Here is a 7,814-nt window from a genome sequence, read left to right as displayed (position 1 = left end):
AATGCCTTCGATCTACACCTTTTCCCTCATTTAATATGCCAGCCTATGTATGATCGAATATACCACGCCCCCTCAAACACCCCCCTTGCCTGTGCCTGTGTTTAGTTTCCAGAATGAAATGGAGACAGAGTGATATACTGATGTGATTGAGAGCATAGTGAAAATTTACCAGGTAGAACGGGACTCCTGCTAGATCTGGCCTCTACTGCAATGGCTGCATCACGAGGACAGGGGCTGGGGGCATGCCAGGCATGCGGCCCCCCAGGCGTTCCTCTAGAAAACCCAGGGCAGGACCATGCTGATGGCCTGGGCAGAACTAAGCCTCCGTTAAAATAAAAGGAACTTTTAGGACCTCTGAGATTAAACTGTTGTGTAGAGGCTTAGTCTAACAACAAAAACAATTAAAAATAAACAAATGAAAATTGATGTGTGGTTGATAATTTTGTGAAAGACCAACCTCACATAGCCTCACATCTTAGAGGCATGGGAACTGCTCAATGATGGAGAGTCCTAGCTGAGTTTTGGTACTAGATGTTGGACTGAAATGATGAACATGAAACACAGCATTAATGAAGGTGTTGTCTGGCATGGTAGCACAGTGCATTGCACTTTCGCCTCACAGCATGGTCCTGGGTTCGATTCCCGCTTGGGATGCTGTCCGCACTGGGGATATTCTAAGTACTCAAGCTTTTTGGCTAAAAAGAAGGCAAGAGTCATCTTTATAGACCTGACGGCTGCCTACGACACCGTGTGGCACTGCGGCCTCACCTGTAAGCTGCTCCGCCTGCTGCCGGACAGGCACATGGTCAGCATGATCATGGAGCTTGTCCGAAACCGCAGCTTGACCCTCACCACCGGTAGCGGACAGCGAAGCAGGTTGCAACGCCTTAAGAACGGCGTCCCCCAGGGATCTGTCCTGCCCCCCTCCTTTATAACATCTACACCTACGACCTGCCGAACACTCTCCAGGAAGTATGCCTACGCAGACGACCTTGTGCTGGTGTACTCAGCTGAGACTGGCAGGCCGTGGAGGAGACCCTGAGTCAGGACATGCAGACACTAGCGGCATACCTCCAGAAATGGAGATTGAAGCTCAGCGAGGCAAAGACGGTGTCGGCGGCCTTCCACCTTAACAACAAGGAAGCCAAACGTGAGCTCCAAGTGCACATCGATGGAACACTCCTGCCATGCAGCGCTGAACCAACCTACCTCGGCGTGACTTTGGACAGGTCGCTCACGTTCTGCTGACACGTCGAGTTACTGCGCAAGAAGTTAACAGCTCATCTCTTTGACTGCCAGGTGATACGCATTGTTCAATAAAAAAAAAACTTTTCATCCATTGTGTGCGCCGAAACTTTTCTATTTTTGAAGTATTACTTTCCTGACATCGCCAGCAGCAACAGGAGAATATCTGAGCTGTGCAGGGCATTCTACTTTTAAACACTTCTGTATGTCGGGCTAAGAGTTTAAAAAATATATTTTTTAATTGATTTTCCAATGATAACATACAAAGACACATATGACAAGATAGAGTAACATATAACAAGACAAATGAACATATAGCATGTGTATAGAGCAAAATACTATACTCGTGACTAAAACCCATTCTAGACCCTTACCTACCCCTCATACAAACATATGTACAGGACATCACATTACATCACATTACATCAAACAGTATACACAAAGACAATACACATCACAAACACACAATCAGGTGTAACAACCTTACATCAAACAGTATACACAAAGACAATACACATCACAAACACACAATCAGGTGTAACAACCTTACATCAAACAGTATACACAAAGACAATACACATCACAAACAAACAATCAGGTCTAACAACCTTACATCAAACAGTATACACAAAGACAATACACATCACAAACACACAATCATTTTGAGAAAGATGTCTCTAAGTAGCCCAGGTGAGGGTCAGTCTGGGGCTCAGGTGCATAAATCACCACAGAGCAACAAGAGAGTCCAGCTGTGCTCCGCTCTCTACTGTCTGCAGGGATGACCGCTGCTTTCCCAGGCAGCATGGGAACAAACACCGTTCTACTGCACAGAAACACCGTTCTACTGCATAGAAACACTGTTCTACTGCATAGAAACACTAGTCCATGGAAGCAGATCAACCAAAATGCTTGGTTACAAATCAGGACTTTTTTTTCTTCATCTGTTAAATGTTTTACTTTAAAGAGCTCTGAATATAAATTGCATTTTGCACATGATTGCATTAGTTTGAGAGACTCAAACTGGTGCAGTTTATATATAGAAATTTATTGAAACAGGAATAAGGAATAAGATAAACTTAGGACCCCCTCGAAAACTAGATGACCCATCTGAAGGGGTTTCAATAAGGGTAAATTATTGAAATCCCTTCAGATGGGTCATCTCGTTTTTGAAGGGGTCCTACGTTTATCTTCGCTATACAGTACCTGAATGTAAAAAAAATTGCTTAGGCAGTACTTTAAAGGTAGTTCAACTTGGATTTGTGTTGTTGTTTTAGTTGTTGTTTTGGTTAGGTGTGCTGGACCAATTGGGATTTTGGTCTGACACATGTTGATTAGGCTACTCTGTGATTTCCCCCTGTGGATCAATGAAGTACCTATACCTACCTACCTGCTGTATGGACATATCAAACATGTCCACAGAGCAGTGGCAACCCGTGGAAAGTTCTTGTGCCAAAAAAGAGGAAACAGTCATTCACATGTTCTCTTCTCTATTGGGCCTTTTGGGTATTTTGTGTTGAATCTCAACTGGATTACTAAACTCTCTTGGAGATGGACAGGAGTCTCGTAAACTCGGAGAGTTGACCAGCTTGAATGGTCTGCCAAAAAAGAGGCCACGACTAATGATCACAACTTCCATCAGACTGTTAATGCTTATACTGTACTTGCACATTGATTGTGTAAAATTCTGTAGGATGCAAACAAGCTAAGCCATTTAAAAACACGTCACTTTTGTCCCTGTATTTACTTGGTGTGCATTTTCTCAGATTAAATGTAATCCTGACCTAGACACACGCCCCTTCCTCTGATTGGGTTTCCTACCAGCACCTCATCTGACACCTCCCATCTGCGTTTTGACAGATCCCTCTCAACCCCTTCTAACATGGCACAGCAGTAACTGTGTGTGTGTGTGTGTGTGTGTGTGTGTGTGTGTGTGTGTGTGTGTGTGTGTGTGTGGATGACCCCCCTCCCCACTCTCTCACACACACACACTTTTCCACTAGATATCTTGCTATCTCTGTGGATGCATGGAGACTGATAGGCAGAGACAGCAACATTCCTAGGGCCAGTGTTTTTCTCAACAGCGTATAGTGTTGTTAACCTGCTACACACAGTAATGTTAAATTAAAATATGGGCCACTAATTTCCATCTAATTGTTATTGGTAGATTTTTTCTTGATTATTCTGCGGCAGAAGGTCAAAAGTTGTGACACCTCGAACACTCTAGCACCACAAACGTATCAAAGTTGCATTTATGCACACAGCTGTTGAACCGCAGGTAGGCTATGTCAGATTTTTATGTCAGGTTTAGGCCTAACCGCCATGCCGATTTTTCCAAAACTTCGTACAGTAAGAGAATAAATATAAAGAAATTATAGCAGCAGCTCAGCACTGGGCCGAGGCTGGGCGTTTTGAGGAGGAAGAGGAAGGAGGAGACAGATTACAAATATATGAGGGTCTCTGTCCACAAGAGCTCAGGGTAGTCCCAAAACGGAATTGCTAGGTCCACAAGTGTGGCCATTTTGTGCACTTTAACCGCACTTACCAAAAGTCCGCAATTTCGCAGACTTAGGAACAGAAAATACCCACAGTCCACCGCGTCACATGTGACACAGTGGGGGAGAGCGGGGTGTGTTGGACCGTGGGGCGTGTCAGACCGCGGTGCTTTTGAGGCGATCTGTTGTAGCTACACGGACATATTTTGGTGAACACATCTCTCTACCTCACGTCAACCTATCCTGAAGTCGGCGGGAGTATTTGAAAATCTTTAAACATTATCCTGGCGATCATCTATTTTTACCCCATATACGTTGTTGTTTTTTTCCGCTAGTGTTTTTTGATTTATACCTTGTGTATACATGCCACAGAATCCAAACATATATCATTTTAATCACTGTTTTAGTGGCTATAAGATAGAATAATTTTCGTGTTTCATGCTACATAGCACTGAGTGACAGCTAGCCAGATAGCTAGCCTCCGGTAGGTGGGGCGCTTTGGACCACTGTGGTCCAACGCGCCCCACATTCAGTGATCAAGCATTACTAGCCATTTTTCTTTACTTCTTATTCACAGTATGAGAAATAGGCAACGTAAGACCGACAGAGGAGTGGCCAGGGAGGTCCTTGAGTTGGCAGCCAGATAAGTGGAGAGAGGAATGTCTGTATGTGGTGCAGCTAAAAGCTACTCCATCAGTCACGTCTCCCTGTTACGCTACTTAAAAAAGAGGAGGGACATGCAAGAGGCAGGCAGCACACGGCTCCCTGCTGTTGGCTACTCTCGCCATCGTCAAGTGTTCAGTAAGGGTCAGGAGAGGGAGCTGAGGGACTACAGTACCTACTGACAGCATCTGCCATGTTTCATGGGTTAAGCCCAAGTCAGGTAGCCTAATTCTGGAGATAATAGTTCATTTATGAGTTAGATATTCATAGAAATCATCACCCACCACCTATACATTAGCCTTTAACCTGGCACATGACTAAACCAACCAATGAGAATAATAGTTGGGATTAGATCATTCTGAAACCAATGAATTACTCTGAATAGACGAGAGAAAATACTAAATATAGGAGCAAATTTCATATAGAACATGACATTATTAGGCCTACACACAATACATACCTAACAGTATAAATAATGCATGCAAGTAGTGAAAAAACATGTATGTAGCACATTACATATAGTTGTAAGAAGATAATGTTATTTGCATGGGTTTTTAAGGCAATGTACAATATTGGTCCAATGCGCCCCACTACGTGGTCCAACGTGCCCCACCCACGGGGCATGTTGGGCCGTTTTCACATCTGCCACTTATGGCAAAACTGTAAGAAACTGGTAAGTGCTGGAAACCTCGTTTTGATGTCCTTTTGTAGCCAACAGATATAGGTATACATGTATAGCAAAATTCATAATAAAACCAAAATCATTTTTAAATAAATAAGCTTAAGGCAAAAATGGTCCAACACGCCCCGCTCTCCCCTGCTTGAGTGCATCCGAGTCATGATCCGAGTGCATCACACATAAATGATGACATTTGCCGATAACACAACATTTATCTTGAAATCCACATGCTGCAAACATATCCCACCCAACATAATTTTTAAGTTATTATTAAATTAAAACAGACGTCAGTCGGTCAATTTGCAGAGCCGAGCGGAGAGCTGAGGAGCGCGTCAGAGCCTCTGCGTCGGAGGGACGCGGCAGCCAATGAAAACGAAGTGGGAGGGGCATTGAGCTAAACTGGCTTGGGAATCGTTGGCACGCCGCTGGAAGTGCTGTCCCATTTAATTCACGGCCCAGCACCCTCTGGCCCTTCCAGCTGACGTCAATTAAGTGCTCAGGCCGCAAGTGTGAGGGGCCGCAAGGGTGGTTTGGGATTCAGCTACTGATTGATTTGATTGGATTGAACACAGGTGGGACTGATTGAGATGTAAGCAGACAAAAGACTGGTAGGCAGACAAGACTGGTCAGATGCTACAGCTACAACAAACAAGATAAAAAGTAATAGCCAGACATTGCTGTTGCACTATAGGATTGTGGGTAGTGTATTTCTTCCTGTATGAACAGCAGTAGTTCGAGGGGACAAACTGAAGGCATTCTTCAAAATAATGTTGAAATTTCTGTTTTTGTGATGAAATTCAGAAAGATTTCAGTCTTTAAAAAAAATGAATATTGAAGATTTATTGAGCGAGTATTTGCAGTAGCTGCATACAGTAGGCCTACTGTTTACAGGAAAACATTTTGATGCGCTGTGGGCTCAATTTTTGATATTTCAAAAATCTGTGAAGATCATTTGTGGAGGACAGTCTGAAGATGTAGTGTAGCAATTGGGGTGTCAATTGACCAAAAAATGTGGGAGGAGTAGGGTTTGATAGGCTTTACACTTTTTGAGAAAAACAGAATAATGGACTTCATAATTCCTGCCAGCTCAAAGCATATGGAAGTTTCTGCTCACTTGGGCCTACATTTTGGTGGTGGTTGTAAAGTGATAGCACATATTCAGTTTAAGTTTTAAACTTTAGACGGTTGCTGTAGCGCCACCATCAGGACTATTGGCCCACAATGCCAGTTCAGGGCCTCATTTATAAACATTGCGTAGAATCCACGTAACTAAGTTATCTTAGCTAAGTGATTACTAAAATATACGCACAAAAAATCTCCGATTTATAAAACGCTGCGTATCACAACCCATGTTCACTCAGGCACGCCTACGCCAGCTGCCCTTTATAAATCACAATCAACACTTAACTTGGCGCACGTGAACGCGCGTTCTGATCACACCCCAATTAACGCCCACAATTGCCTATAAATGGTCAGTGATACGCCTATACACATGCAACGACAATGGAGCCGAGTGCAAAAGGCAGAAAGAGAAAGATACATTTTACCGATGCGAGGTGGAGGTATTGGTCAACGAGGTAGAGACGCCGCAAAAGTATCTTTTCGGAACGATGATTTCACATGTGCACGACTGATAAGAGCACCTGTTAGGCCTGAGTGGTCTGTTAGATAATGAATTATCTATCATGCAGGCTATATTGGCATTCCTTTAGTGCGGTAGGCCTTATTAGGTGGCTGCTTATATCCAAACTGATAATCATTATAAGCCTATATGTTGTTGCATGGGTAATGGGGTTTGGATCTATATTGCACGTGTAAGCTTCACAGGGTGGCCCATGAATAAAATGCCTAACTTATCAACGTATAAACGGGTCAATTTACAATGACATCCATAACAATGCAAACATGTAGGCCTATAGTGACTACTTAAGGCAAGTATCCCCAATTTAACTGTACGACAGATCTGAGGGTTCTTTGCAGCAGCCAATTTGTGTATTTTCCGGGATATCATGCATTTCACATACTTTCTCAAAACATTCTGTAGGCATATAGAAGCTGCGTGTTCTAATGGATGTTGCGGGATAGCCAAGCACATATTAGAACATCTGTGCCAAGTCCCGGCATATCCAAGGCCCCGTGCGTCATGGCCTACTATAATCCAGCTATATCAGTGCCTGTATCGAGGTCTTGTAAATATATGGGGTCCATGGATGAGTTTCATGTGATTCTATAAAGGGTAATTATTGCTACACACATGACGATTCGGCAAATTAATAATCTAACTTGCTCCCTTGTGTTCTTACAACTTGGAGACGCATCACCTCCATGCGCTGTTTTGCGCACAGCTAATTCTACCAAAGCGGCATGTGAGCATTGGGATGACATGCGTTTTTAGGCCCACATTCCTCGTATGCCTGCTACATGACAATCATACGACAATATGAGGATATATGATGGTGTACAATATAGCCTAATGTAGCCTACAGTTGCCTCAAGTAGGACATTTCCATTCACCGCTCAACATCATTGTTGCGGCTTGCCTCAGTGGTCATTCGGGTTTACATAAAAGCCTAATCAAATATAGGCTATAAATACCTAAATACATTAACGAATGAATAGGTGGATAATTAAACATACGAATAATTAACTAAATAAATGATTAACTGAATAAATATACTTCAACGCCGAATGCAACATTTGTTTGGTGCGGTATAGGCCTTATAGTTGTAGGCTAT

The sequence above is a fragment of the Borostomias antarcticus genome, assembly GCF_949987555.1.
Source record: "Borostomias antarcticus genome assembly, chromosome: 11".
Taxonomy (NCBI): Eukaryota; Metazoa; Chordata; class Actinopteri; order Stomiiformes; family Stomiidae; genus Borostomias; species Borostomias antarcticus.
Note: the sequence above shows the minus strand (reverse complement) of the source record.